Raw genomic sequence first — 15,506 nt, 5'->3', positions numbered from 1 at the left:
TTTTCCACATAAAATCTCATTTCTAGGTTGAATTTATTGAGTATTTGCATTTCTTAACCATTAATTTGGTTTTTTATCATCTCAAATGTAAAGCAAGTGGTTAATTTTCTGAAGCATATGGTAACATTTTAAATCAGGGCTGTCAAACTCACGTCCCGCAGGCCAGATGCATCATGCGCTGCCCACACCAGGTTTAACAAAGGGGGGGGAAATCCCGATATGTCATGTGATGCCACCGTGACAATGCAAGTTTGACACCCCAGTTTTAAAAGATGCTCAGATGAGGTAGTAGTAAAGTATGAAATACTACAGTTCCTGAGTTACTACAATTACTAAATATTTTTCTATAAGCATATCTATTAAACAGGATCCTTTAAAAAAATAGTTTCTGTGTGACTGAATTAAAACTGATGATCCCCAACATGCAATATTTCTTTAAGATATGCCCAAATATCATGTATAACATTTTTCACACATAAAAACTATTGCACTTGTATCTGTATTCACTATCTTCTTCAACACTAATTATAATCTTGGTTAGCAAATATCATCCAAGAAGCCATAGGCTCAATGAATCTAAAATAAACTCTTGTTTGCGGTAGATGCATTTCTCTACCTTCTCCCACAGTGCTTCAGTTGCGGCAAACTGACAGCAAGGGTGATATGGGTGGAAGACTGCCATCAACTCCAGTTGTTTCTTCTGTATCTGCTCTATGAGCTTCAGTTCCCTGTGGCTGTCAATTCACTCTTTTTCTGCTACATCTGTTGTTTCAGAATCACTAAACAAAAACACCTTTTTTAGTTGCAAGAGGTTACTTTTGTATAGTCAAGAATTTTCTGGTGTTTTAATAATAGCACCCAATGCTATCATTAAACATTTATTGCTTCTTTAAAGCCTTGATTTTATTTTTTTAAAGACAAAATCCAATGTGAACTATGTGAATACCTCATTTCAAGAAATAGAAAGTCATTTATATGCATCGGTGACATTCTTACAAGGTCCCAAAGGATATTGATTCTGTGACAATAGAAGACTTAAGCGCTGAAAGGCATTAGGTCAACTCTTCAGTTATTTCAGGAAGTGGCATGAAGTGGTATGAACGGTCTTTACTTTCTCTTAAGAAGCGACTACTATCATTCTCAGAAAAATTTGTTTCTTAATGCTATTTCATCCCACTTAACATCTCATTTATTTACAACGTTAAACGGGTATGTAATGCATATGTTTATGTATGTCTATGCACATATACTTTCCTTGCCCGAATTTTTCAGTTCTGTACAAAAGAAGAGGAGATGGGAATTATCGCCATTATCCTTTGAAATTTCTGCCTTAAAGATGAAATCAGCCACAATTATTTGTCCTGTCAATTTCTGCAATGTACCTCATACATTTTAGGATCCAAAATATCAAGAAGAACTATGATGTAATATCATTTGGCATTATTAAGATCATCTCCTAATTTCAGGGACTTAAACAGAATTCATCTCTCTGCAGAGCTGGCTTTTGTGATTGTGTTCTGAGATAATTATAGAAGTACATGGTTCTATTTAACTGATTTTATTAAAGGTTGATAAAAGTTTTCTTTAATGAATTAATAAAGAGAAATATCGAGCCCATCCAAATATCAGATTGTAAATGATTTATTTGGCTCTAGGCCAGCCAGTTCAGGGTGATTAGGCAATTGCTGTAATATTTGACTTTTTCTGCCATTACTTTCTTGTCATCTCCTCAGAAAACCTCCCTGTCTATCTTTCTGCTATTTTTTTTTTGCTGTTCTATAGAATACATCACTGAAATGATCAGCTAGGTATAGGTGAAAGATATGCTAGAAATCTGTTTCCAAATATTTAGAAATTACATTGGTCAAAAGAGATTAATGTTGCTTGTAGAATTAATTAGCATGGAAAAATGTCCATGAGCCTTGAGCTAACTTAAAACAGGATGTGCTAAACACCTTGCAGTTATTAATGGGATTTCAGTTTGACAAAATAGGATAGCTACATAGCCAAAGATCATTACTGCTTCTTATTTATCAAAGTGGCTATACAAGAATTTAAAGTTATAAGGAGAAAACGATATTTTTTAGTGTCTATGCTCACTTCTATAATACAAATAATCATTTCCCAGAAATGATTATTATCTCAGATTGGCAACCATCCCAGATTATACAAGTATCACAATTTTGTTAAGAGTTTATTAATTACTGGTTTCATTAGAGCTCCATTTCCATGCTTTCTACAACTGCTAAAATCTTGCCCACTGACTTAGTCTGAAGAGATTAAAAAGGTATATGTTAAAAACTTCTCTGTTTAGCACACTGGACTAAAATATAATGGCATATTAGGAATAAGAGCTTTGGGAATTACGGATAGTACCCTCCTAACACTATTCCCATATTTTTAGTACTTTGGAGATAGTAAATTGACAAATTTGCTTAAGGCTCACTATCTATGAATAATGACTTTCAGTTCACATGGAAAACTTAGGCAGTGACAATTAAAATATCCTTGGGTTTCTCTCCAGGTTTTCTACTCAGCATTGTATATGACCAAGCCAAAACAGCATATAGCACACATATGGGCCAATTGAACCTAGCTAGGTGTCCAACATTTATTGCCAATGAATCAAAGAGGTACTCTTGGATTTCTCTATAGCAGTGGTCTCCAACCTTGGCAACTTTTAAGACTTGTGAACTTCAACTCCCAGAGTTCCTCAGCCAGCTTTGCTGAGGAACCCTAGGAGTTGAAGTCCACAGGTCTTAAAGTTGCCAAGGTTGGAGACCACTGCTCTATAGGATTTTTAGATTTTTCAAAAGATTTTTGTTTAGATAGATACTAGATAGATAAATAGATAGATAGATAGATAGATAGATAGATAGATAGATAGATAGATAGATAGATAGATAGATAGATAGATGATAGATAAACTAGTTTTTTAACCTTGTGTATGTTATATTCTTTTGTAGCTTTTAAAATTATTCCTTGTGTTTTACCCTTCCTAGGCTTGTCTATGACCATAATAAAGATGTGATTTGATTACTTAAAGCAGACAAATACTTCATTATCTACAGAAGGAGGATTTATGTAAGTGGACAGTCAAGAATGTAAGATATTCTGTATACAATATAGAATAATATAACAAATATACACATATTGCCACAAGATGTAATGTAATATAATGAAATGAAACTCTGGATTTAATATGATTAAAAAAGAATTAGACAAAGTAATAGTGGATAATTCTGTAATTGTTATTATTTATTCAGCTTTATTAAGCTTCCAGATGGAGATACCACTTATTGGAGAGTTAAAATAATAAAAAATACAATTGCTCCAAGCTATACTTGTGGAATTTGCCAAAATGTGTAATAAATAGATATTTGATCTTGTTCTTCAGGGCAATAATTGCATCTCACAGTTATCCCCACCCTGGCATTTAGTAGATACTATTATTTGGATTTCAGATCCAGCTCATCTACATGGTGCCAAATTGGGTGAGGCTAACATGCAATATTTATAACAAAAGTCACAATAAAGCAAAATTAACACACATACCTTCATCTACATACATATTAATACAATATGCTTAATGACAACTACAGTATTTTCCAAGCTGACTAATAACTTTATAAAAAATAAAAGCATAATAGTCAATGAATAAAATATTAAACAATACAAGAGGAAAACCGTATATAAAATGTGTAACTTATTGCAGCATGTTACAGAGATGCTTACATTCTCAAGACTAATCTATGGAATCTAATAATTATCATGTTTGGGAGAAGAGAAATATCTTTATTGGATGCAAACCAATAACACAAGCCTCCTTGAAAAGACTGCTAATAAATAGAATACCACAACTGAAGAACCTTCTTTCTCTGTATTTCTCTACCTGAAGTTGCTCAACTTCAGCAACTGAACAATTACCTCAGGGTTATGAAAAAGACACATGGAATGAGATTGTCATTGGAATATTCTGAGTCCAAGATGTTTAGGATGTTATCAGTCGAAAGCAAAACATTGTATGTCATATTACCTGCCACATTATTATACAATATCATTATGAAATCAAGGTAATCCAATAAATAGGCTAATTTTAGGCTAACAGTTACAAATTACTTTACTGCTTTGTTGTTTTTATGTATTATGTATGCTGTTTCATTCAATTGTATGCTTCCAAGAATCACAGTGTGTGAGATGGGTGGCCATATAACTGTAGTTAAATAAATAATATGAGTTTCACTGATGACACTGAGATTTATTTATCAATCCACTAAACAAACAAACAAACAAACAAACAAATTATAAATCATTTGGAAGTCCCTTAAAAAATGTTTTAAGCAAACATTCTGAAAGCCAATTCAATATAGTGGTTAAGACACCAGACAAGAAATTAGGAGATTGTGAGCTGTAGACCTGCCTTGATGACAAATATGGCTAGCTGACTTTGGCCCAGTTGTTCTCTCTCAGGAGCCAAGTAAGAAGGCAGTGGTAAACAACTTCTAAAACTCTTGCCCAAAAACCTTCTAGGTGTCCTTGAGAACAAACTTTTATTAAGTAAAATATTTAATTATAGAGAAGGATCAGGAAACTATACTGGAAATGTTATAAACATCGGATTCCTCATTATTTGGCATATACAGATAATCGTCAATGTATATCCATGACCGTTTGAAGTTACAATAGCACTACAAAAAAGTGACTTATGACTTTCACACGTAACGATTGTTGCAGCATTCCCATGGTCATGTGATCAAAATTTGGATATTTGGCAACTGGCTCAAAATTATGATGGTTGCAGTAACCTGGGGTCATGCGATCAGCTTTTACAACCTTCTGGCAAGCAAAGTCAATGGGGAAGCCAGATTCACTTTTCAACTCTAGTGATTCACTTAAAACTTGACAAGAAAGATAATAAAATGGGGCAAAACTCAATAATTATCTCACTTTGCAACAAATTTTGGGCTCAAGTGTGCTTGTAAGTTCAGAACTATTTGCGTTGAATTTAAAACAATACAATTTCTGGAATGATTTGTTCAAAGCATTTCTAAGATCCAACCTAATATGCATCTTACAATTAAATTATATGGAGGTTCTAACCAGCCAATGAACCCTTATCTCAACATCAGGCTAAATGCAGAAGTGAGAAGGGGAAATAAAGATTGTATAATACAACATATTTTTCTATTTAAAAAAAATCTCTGCAAGCTAAAATTTTCCACCTCAATAACCAGATTAAAACTGAGGTATGAATCATACAATGTAAGTAGGCCATCAAGTCGCTTTAAACAATTCTAAGTGAAGGTATGTCTACCACCTCCCAAGGCAATCTGTTCCATTTTTTAACAGCTCTTACCATAAGGAAAATTTTCCTGAAGTTCAATTGTAACCTATTTCCTTGTAATTTAAACCTATGGTTTCTTACCATATTTTCTTGAACAACTCTGCACAATTCTGCTCTGTATTCTACATGATAACCTTTTAAATACCTGAAGTCTTCCTGTAATCTTCTCTAACTCAGGCTAAAATATGACCAATGCCTCAAGCTTTCCTCATGGGTATTTCCGCCCACATACTTGTATCAATTTGCTCCAATTTGGAAAAGTCCTTTCTAAAATGAGGTGCCCGGATTCAGGCATAATATCTTAGGAGTAATATGGAAATGAGAGAACAATAACTTTTCTTGATCTCGGCACTCTTCTTTTATTGTTGCAATCTAGGATTGTGTTTGCCTATTTTGCAGATACTATTGGCTCACATTCAGCTTGTACTCATCAAGACACCCAAATCATGTTCACATGCACTGTTGCAAAGTATAGTTCCTATATTTCCATTCTTTTTTTTCTTACATAAATATAGGATTTGGCAGTTGTCCCTGTGGAAATTCATTTTGCTGCTTTTGCACAGTGTTGTCAGGATCTTCCTAATTCTTCATACTTTCCTCTAATGTATTTGCTATCCTACCCTAAGGTTATGTCTTCTGCGAATTGGTTAATCATATTTTATAACCAGTCATCTAAGTTGTTTATAAATATGTTGAACAGCACAAAGCCTAGAACAATATTTGACCTAACACGCTTAACTGAACATCTTTTCAGCTTGACTCATTGACTACAATTGTTCAGCTCAGTTTTTGTCTAATTATAGCATAAGTCCAGCTCACATTTGGCCCTCTTCTGTACTAGGATCTTTGGAAGACTTGTTAAAAGTTTTGTCAAGTCAAAGCACAATTATGTCAACCATATTCTCATGGCCAGGTCAACTAAGCTAATCATTGTATTAAAAAACAAGGTCATCTTCATTTGGTATGATTTGTTATTCAGAAACCTATGCGGACTCTTACCTTGTTATGGCACTCTTTTTTAAATGCTGATTAACATTTGTCTCCCCCTCCCCTTTTGAAGATAGGAAGATTTGTCTTTCTCTAATTCTCGAACACCATGTCAATCCTCCATGATTCTGGAGGTCACAAAAATAGATTTGCTTGTGTACCTCCTTGGTAATTAAATCCATTCAATATCCTGCTTATGTCCTTTTTAACACTTACTTTAGTTAAAAGTTCCTGCTTCCAAAATTGTTTCTTGCTTTTTCTCATTGTTTATCATTGTACTTTCTATTTCATATTAATGAGAGGTTCCAATGCCCTGTGCTCCATTTAACCTGCAGGTTTTTGTATATGTGAATCCACTTTGTACTTCTTCCAGTCTGTTGATACTGTCAACCCTAAAATCTAGTGTGCTTGTGTAATTATGCTCTATTTTCCATTTTTGCAGTACCTTGAATTCCAAGTTTATGCAGTCATTTCTTCCCCAATGTTTCCATTGCTTTTATTTCTTCAACTACCCAATCAACCAACCAACCCAACTCTTCCATACTGAGTAGGACCAGATCTAGAACAGCCAATCCTTTTCTCTCTTCTATAACCTCCTGATGTTAATCAGTCACAGCAAGACTCCTGAGGATTTCGAGGGACTTTGCAGTCTTGGCTGAGTGGAATTTTCAACATATGTCTATACAAGTAGTCTTCAAGTTACGACCACAATTGAGCCCAATTTTTTTGTTGCTAAGATGATTGTTGTCAATTTTTCCCCATTTTACAACCTTTTTTTGCCAAAGTTGTGAAGTGAATCACTGCAATTGTTAAGTTAGTAACAGGGCTGTTAAGTGAACGTGCCTTGTCTATTAACTTTGCTTGTCAGAAGCTTGCAAAAGATGATCGCATGGCCTCAGGACACTGCAGCTATCATAAATATGATTGCCAAGCATCTGAAAGCTGCAATAGCCATAAGTGTGAAAAACAGTCATATGTTACTTTTTTCAGTGCCATTGTAACTTTGAATAGTCACTAAATAAATGGTTGTAAATTGAGGATTACTTGTATAATTAAAACATTCTGTTATTATTGTCATGTCTCTGATATATGTGTAATTTATTCCAGGAATACAGATTTTTTTGGCTGATTAGAGATCCGTAGTGATCCATAGAGACACCTACAATAACTTACCTGTATTATTATCCAAATTCCCCAAAGTAGATCCTTGTGATTAATTTCTTAGACCTCAAAGGATGTGGCAATTCTTTCATATATAACGCCACTTCTTCTTGCCCTTTATTTAGCCACCCTTCAATGAATTAATTTCTTCTGTCTATGAATTCTACTCATAAATTTTATGCCACAAGATTTCACTAATGCCTTTTAAATTATATTTACCTTTAGGCATTAGGATTGTCATTTGCTCCCTAAATTCTGTGCATTGTATTGGAGTGCTTGGGTTACTTAACTTAAGTTATTCCTTCCTATAGGTAGACCATGCTCTTTTCTGGAGCCTATTCCTTCACCCCCAAAAGGTTTCAATTTAAAACTCTCCAGTTCAGATTTGCAAGGCACCATCTATGGACATTTTTCCTAGCTTTTGTTAGGTGTCACACATCTTTTACCAGAAGTCCTTCATCTTAGAACTGCATTGGATTATGAATTGGAATCCAAACTCTTCCCTCTGGGAAGAATCTAAACTGGGGTAGCCAGTTGTTTACCTGAAGTATTCTTGTCTCTCTTCCTGGGTTACACCTTTCAAACAAGAAGGATTGGGGAAAACATGACTTGTATATCCATCTCCTTCATCCACCTGCCTAGTGTTTATAACACCTTGAGGAGTCATCAAGGCTGTCCCTTGTCACATTTCATCCTGTGTAGTAAAATGCGGGCCCAACAGTCATGTGGAAAGCATAAAGAACATTCTCTACAGGGGAAATCACTCCTCTACCATTTAACAATGCTATTCAAATGTAAAGATTTCACTGGATTGTTGGAGATGTAGAACAAACCATGTCAGATATTCCAGCTTATTAGAAAAGTAAAAAAGCCCAGACAGGGAAAGGCATGACAAGCACAACATGTTAAGCAACTATAATGTAGGAATGAAGATTTCTTGGCTTCTCAAAAGATAGCAGCCTTGTTATATAGATACATGGTCATTGTGTGTATTGGGCATTTTTCCTAAAATAATTCTGATAAGTCACAGCAGGATCTAAAGTGGTGGGAAAATAATCAGTTAAATAGAATATTCAAATAGAAATGATTAAAAATACTAAGAAACAGCAGAGGGCAAAGAGAGAAAGAACAATAACCAAAATGGTTTTCAGATAGCCTTTTGGAGGATTTGTATGTTCTATTACACTAATACAATAGCTGTTCTATTTTTTTTTAATTTGGGTTCACATCTAAAATAATTAGAACATTGAATCCAAAGGACAGATTAATACTGCAGACAAAACTAATCCATTCTCTTATTCTTATTTCTTAAATTAGAATACTGCAAAATCTTTCTGAATTTCCATTGCTTAGACCAATATAAAGTACATTAAAACATTCATTGAGAGCAGGGGGAGAAATATGTATTAATATTGTAAGCAATGCATAGAAACCAGGATCATTGATCCTATTTATTTAATTTACATGGATAGCTAACTCACAAATAGAAACAATGGATTATTCACATATGACTAGAAAACTAGGTAAACCAATAACAAAATGATATAGGATAGATGTGATTAAATCACAGCATATTCCAATGTCATGTCAGGCAGGCTCAGCCAACACTCTGGCCCAAAGTCTGGGGAGAAACCAAGTTTTCAGGTCCTTACAGAAGGCCAACAGAGTTGAAGCCATCCAAATATCTTGAGATACGGTCTTCCAAAGAGCAGATACTTTGGCAGAAGATGCATACCTCCTAGGTCTCATAAGATGTCATTATTTTATGGAAGGAACCTGAACAGAGGTGGAATTCAGCCTGTTCGGACAGGTTTGGGAGAACTGGTTGTTAATTTTTTGTGCAGTTCAGAGAACTGACTAATTGCATCACTGGCTGGTCCCACCTATCCTGCCCCTCCCAGTCACTCCTTATCTTGTCTTGCCCACCTAGGCCACTCACTTAGAGTCATGCCCAAGGCATACTGCTGCTGCTCCCTGGTTCCCTCGCTTGCCTCAACCATGCAGCCCAGCTGATCTCTGCTTAGTGAGCCTTCCTTTGCTCCTCGCCCTGCTGGCTCCCATAAAGCCCCCGCAGTTTAGCTTGCGCTTGCCGCTGCCTCATTGCCTGCCCGCTGGCAAACAATGGATGCTACAGACCATTCCAAGCACCTTCCCCCCCTCCTTGCTCTGACAAAATAAAAGGCCATCTAGAGATCGCGGCTGCCTGCTGAGTCTGCCTGGTGCATGCTGGCAAAAGGAGGCTGGGGGGGAGAGATGGAAGTGCCCCATTTTCTGCCTCCATTGGGCTGTCTGTGCTGCACTGGATTGTGATGGGGTGGTGGGGGATAAAAGCAAAAATCCCACTCATTTCATACTCACTAGCACTACAGTGAATTTCTCTTTGAGCTCGCTGGTTTGGGCATTGGGAGCTTGAGGGGTAGGTTGTGTGCTCTGCTGCTCCTCCAAGCCCAGCTCTGGCTGCAGCTGACCATCCAGACCCTTGGCCACCAGCAGGCTTGTTAAGGCACACAACATGGTGCCGCTAAGTTCCTGGGTTCCCCACATGAGCGCTGGAAGTCTGGTACTCTTTCCATGCTCAATCACATGACACACACACACGGCCACGCCCCCAACCAGTCACTAGGAAGAACCAGTTGTTATATTACTTGAATCCCACCACTCAACCTGAAGTATACTCACCTGTCAGATCTTGTGGGATGAGCAAAGACAATCAGAGACAGTCAGTCCTCAAAGCCCAGATGAAGAGCATTATAGGTAATAGGTAATAATTATATGTATAGGTAATAACCAACAACTTTAATAGCACCTGGAAGCCTACCAGAAGCTGGTTCAGTTCATAAACATACTGTGATGTGCCCATAACTACCCATGTCACCACATTCTGAACTAATTTTGGATGTCTTCAAAGGTAGCCACATCTACACTATATTTTAAGTAGTCCAAGTGGCAAATACTCACAGTAGGATTGATTGTAAGCAGAACTTTCTGATTCAAGAATGGGAGAAAGTAACATATACAATTTGAGCAAAGCCCCCTTGGCCATGACTGTGCCCATTCTTCCAACAGAAGCCAAGTAAACCCCAAATTACATGCAGTTCTGTCTGTCGGAATTCAATCCTATCTAGAACTAAACATGGAGAGTCTCCTGAAGCAGAAGATTCCAAAACCTACAGCCACTTGAACTTGCTTGGATGAAATTGAAGCCTATTCTTCCTAACTGAGATACCCACAACCTCCAGAAGTTTGATGACATCACTAGGTCAACCTGGAGTTTACAGGTTGTACAGCTGAATATCATAAATATTTTCAGAATAATTCATCCTGTACCATTGGGTTACCTCCTCAGGAGTTTAATATTAAACAAGAATGCTGAAAGAGTAGAATTCTGAGGGATGCCAAAGAGCAGGAGTATTAGGCTAAACCTATCTTCCTTGCCAACACCAACTGGAATTAGCCACAAAGAAAGGAGAATCCAAAAAAAATGAACACTATGCTTCTCACTCTTAGCCCTCAAAGTCAGATATAATGATTGATGGTAATGAAACCAACTGAAAAATCCAGAAAGCTTACTAAAGATGTACTACCCCAGAGGTGGTAATCAGCAGGTTCTGACCAGTTCTGGAGACCCGATAGCAGAAATTTTGAGTAGTTCAGAGAACCAGTAAATACCACCTCTGACTGGCCCTGGCCCCTCATTTATTCTCTGCCTCCTGAGTCCCAGCTGATCGGAAGGGAATGGAGATTTTACAGTATCCTTCCCCTGGAGTGGAGAGGGGATGGAGATTTTACAGTGTCCTGCCCCTGCCACACCCACCAAGTCACACCCACCAAGCCATGCCCACTAAGCCAATGCCATGCCCACCAAGCCACACCCACAGAGCCGGTAGTAAAACAAATTGAATCCCATAACTGCACTTCCCTATCTTACCCTGCCAAAAATCATTATTGTAAACATTTGAACATGTTTGAATTCTGTGAATTGTAATGTTCTGGAAATGGAGGTATTATTAATCCTGATATGTCCCCTAAATCCTTATTTATACTACAATGATTTAGTGAGGAATTGGAACTGAGTCTAATCTTTAACCTGCTCCAGCAGACTGGATGACATTCTTGTACTCTACAGCATTCATCTCCGAATCAACCATTTTCCAATATAAGAGACTAATACCTTTGCATTTCCCTTGAGCAACTGATGTTGCTTTCCCAAATATGGAAAGACATGCTGCAGTTAAACAAATAAACTAAATAATAAACTAACTACCCCATGTCTTTCCCTCTTTTGAAAAAGAACAAGGCATCTCAGAAAATGTTAATACATTAGGAACTTTTCCTGCTGGAAAAGTACATTGCAGGCAAACAGAGAGAAAGCATGCGGCTTCTTTTCCCATCAAGAAAAATATAAAATGGTAACAATAAGTGCTTTGAGGGAAGCCAGAAGCCAGACTGGAAAACTAAATTTGAACCACAGGTATGAGGTTTCTATCTGGTAATAGGTGAAGGGGGAAAATGTGGTCCAACCAGAATCAGTGATATTTTGTCAAGGTAGGATTATCAGCCCATTTACTACAGTGAATAGTTCAAAAGGTGGAATTATTTGCACAACACTGGAAAGTGAAAAGATTCCTATTGATGAGAAGGTGATTGGGAAAATATTAGAATGTGCAGAAATGAATAGATTAACACTGGCAATTAAGGAAAAAGAACAAATTGAATGTTATATGGGAATTATTTTATCAATGGTTAGAGAATAAAAATGGAAGTTGGAAATTATTAATTAAAGACTAAAGAGAAGAAAATAAGTTAAGATAGAAATATAAACAGTATGATAATTGTTAGTATGAGGAGGAGAAGGATTATTATGCTTAATGTCATTACATTCTTATCAGAAGATAAATTAAGAGAGGAAAAATGAATAAGTTCACTATGTTCAACTGTTTAATTTACTATAATGTTAAGATTAGAGAATTAATAACATGTAAATGATGCAAATTTTGATGGTTATTGCACAGAAATATTTGTACCCAGAGGACACACTGTTTAAAGAAAGGTGGAATTTATACATTTTTAAAAAGTTATAACTTTTATTATTATTATTTTTAAAAGGTGGACATCCCAAGTAGATTCTTTTTATCCCCTTTTATCCCCATAAGTAACTTGCTCATTTGGTCACACGGGACAGAGACCAAACATTTTGTGTAGGGCAATCCTGGAACTGAGTCTGAAAGAGTCAGAGATTTAACTTGCTAACAAGAAGCCAATGTTGCAGCCCTTAAGAGCTTTCCGGATTGGATTGGCCTTTATAACGTATGAAAAAAACAGTTTCGCACAAACCCAAGGAGCTCCTTTTAAGGAAGCCAATACCAGGTTAAATGTGTTTATATGCTTCTGTAATCCATGGAGATTCACAGTGATTTATAAACCTCCCAGATAAGAGGATTAAAAACAATACATCAAAAGAAATAAGCTAAAACAATGAATTTGAAATTGTTTGGAAATAAACTTCATGCCAGAGGAATAAGTGAACATCAACACATGCTAAATCAGAGGGCTTCCTTCTTGACAAATATCACCCTCCCCACAAGCCTTTGAGAATAGCTAGCTCCTAATGATTTCACACAATGTAAATAGGGAAGGAACTAGTCTAATTTCTACTGTTGCAAAGAAGTAGAAATCTAATTTCTAATTTCTACTGTTGCAAAGGGTTACAACTGAGAAAGCTTCTTACCAGGACTTTGGCATGTGACTTTCTCTTAAAGAAGGGCTCAAGAAAACCCAGTTTTCCCAATCTTATTGGTGAGAGAGAAACCAGTGGGAGTAGGCAGATCCCCAGATCCTAAGCCATGGATGGTTTTATGGATTAAAATAACAAACCAGCACTTTAACTTGCTTTTTTGTTATCTGGGTTGCCATGGTGTAGGCCTGGGTCTAATGAGAAATGCAAGCACCTTTGGCATTTTCAAATGCTCAGACCACAAAAGACTGTAAAAGCACTAAATCTGGATTTTGGTTTTGTAAGAAGATGAAGTCCACTGAGCTATTAGATTTGATGTTCATCCTAACAATACAAAAAGATTAGTTTGTTTCTAATTACCATATAAAAATAACCAATCTTTGAACGTTCAAAATCTGCACTACACAAGATGCTGCATACAATATGTGTCCATGTATGTCACTTTTTGGCAACACACACACACACACACACACACACACACACACACACATATATATATAGTGTCACAACCCCTGGTATGCCCCAATTATGGGAGGAAGCTAACTGCTGATCTATACTAGTCTCCCTTTATTTATTTATCAGCACAAATATAACACAACACACACACACACACACACACACACATATACATATATACATATATACATATATACATATATACATATATACATATATACATATACATGTATACATGTATACATATATATACATATATATACATATATATATACATATATACATATACACATATATACACATATATACACATATATACACATATATACACATATATACACATATATACAATATATACACATATATACACATATACATATACATATACATATACATATACATATACAGATACAGATACAGATACAGATATAGATATAGATATATAGATATATCAGTTCAAACCCCCACTGGCAGTTAAAAGGAAGAAACAGCCGAGATCTCACATTGCTCCTGGAAGCACCGGTTCCACCACAAAAGCGCGTAGGACAAAATCGCGCTCGACAAAAGCGCGCTGTGACGTCATCACAGCGCGACGAAAAAGTTCGAAAAATGTAAAAATAAAGCGAAAACCTTACCCTAAGCCCCCCAAACCTAACCCTAAACCTAACCCTAAACCTAACTCTTAACCTAACCCTAAACCTAACCCTAAACCTAACCGTTAAAGTAACGAAAAACCTAACGCTAACCTTTAACCTAACCCTAACGCTAACGCTAACGCTCTAAAGCTAACCCTAACCCTTAACCTAACCCTAACCCTAACCCTAACCCTAACCCTAAACCTAAACCTAACCCTTACCTTTATGTGAATCGGCTTGCTTTAATTTAATTTTTATTAATTTTTATTTGAATTTTTCGATCTTTTTCGTCGCGCTGTGATGACGTCAAAGGCGCGATTTTGTCGATCGCGCTTTTGCCGTCCGTGCTTTTGCCGGGTCACGGGAAGCACCAAGCCTGAAGATGACGAATGAGACTTCGTCGAAACGTCGCCAAGACATCTCCAATTTTACGCGGGAAAAAACCTGAATAACTAGAGACCTACATACTAACACCCGCGAAAACCTCAGAAAACCTTCTGAGCAATCTTTTTAGCTGAGACTGAGCTTTCTCTGTTCTCACTCAGTTTTTTAAAACATATTTTTAGCAGGAGATCTTTCTAGTTTATAGGATGGCCTGGTAAACAGCATTAACACTTTTACTGACTAGAAATGTCTGGGGTGACTGTACAGGATACTTGTTATAACTGTACTGTACATAACTATTCTTTGAGGCCATGGCACAATTTAAGTTCAAAAATGTTTTTGGGCTATTCTAAAATCATTTATTGACACAAGAACCATAAACCATTGACCAGAAAGACTGGATGTTGAAAAGTGATGCTAAAAGAAATACAAGAGCCAATGTAAGCGTAGTGATTAACATTTTGGACTAGGTTCAAAGAGACCAAGGTCCAAGTCCACCTTTAATTATGGAAATTCACTGAGTAACTTTGGGCCTGTCATTCTCTCCTCACCCAACTTATCTCAAATAATGCTGTTGTGGGGAAAATTGCAGAGACCGCAATGCCTGCTCCCTTATGCTCTTGGAAGAAAGAAGGAATAAAATCAAATGAATACATTTTCGCTTTTATTTACTTAAAATGCCATATTTAGAAATGTAATTAAGAAAATAATAAGAACATAATAACAGCCCTGCTGAATCAAGCCAAAGCAAATCTTAATCCAGGATTCTGTTTCTCACAATAGTCGACTACTGTAGATTTTGAGG

The 15,506-nt window shown here is 36.5% G+C and overlaps 1 protein-coding gene across 3 annotated transcripts in view; it reads right to left on the bottom strand.

The window, feature by feature from the left end:
- Positions 1–15,506, bottom strand: part of GRIN2B (glutamate ionotropic receptor NMDA type subunit 2B) — a 352,876-nt gene that overhangs the window by 93,903 nt on the left and 243,467 nt on the right. The window lies entirely within an intron of this gene.

The sequence above is a fragment of the Thamnophis sirtalis genome, unplaced genomic scaffold, assembly GCF_051295495.1.
Source record: "Thamnophis sirtalis isolate CommonGarterSnake01/CBP01778 unplaced genomic scaffold, rThaSir2_p1.2 scaffold_9, whole genome shotgun sequence".
NCBI classification, from domain to species: Eukaryota; Metazoa; Chordata; class Lepidosauria; order Squamata; family Natricidae; genus Thamnophis; species Thamnophis sirtalis.
Note: the sequence above shows the minus strand (reverse complement) of the source record. Positions and strands in the feature narration are given on the sequence as shown.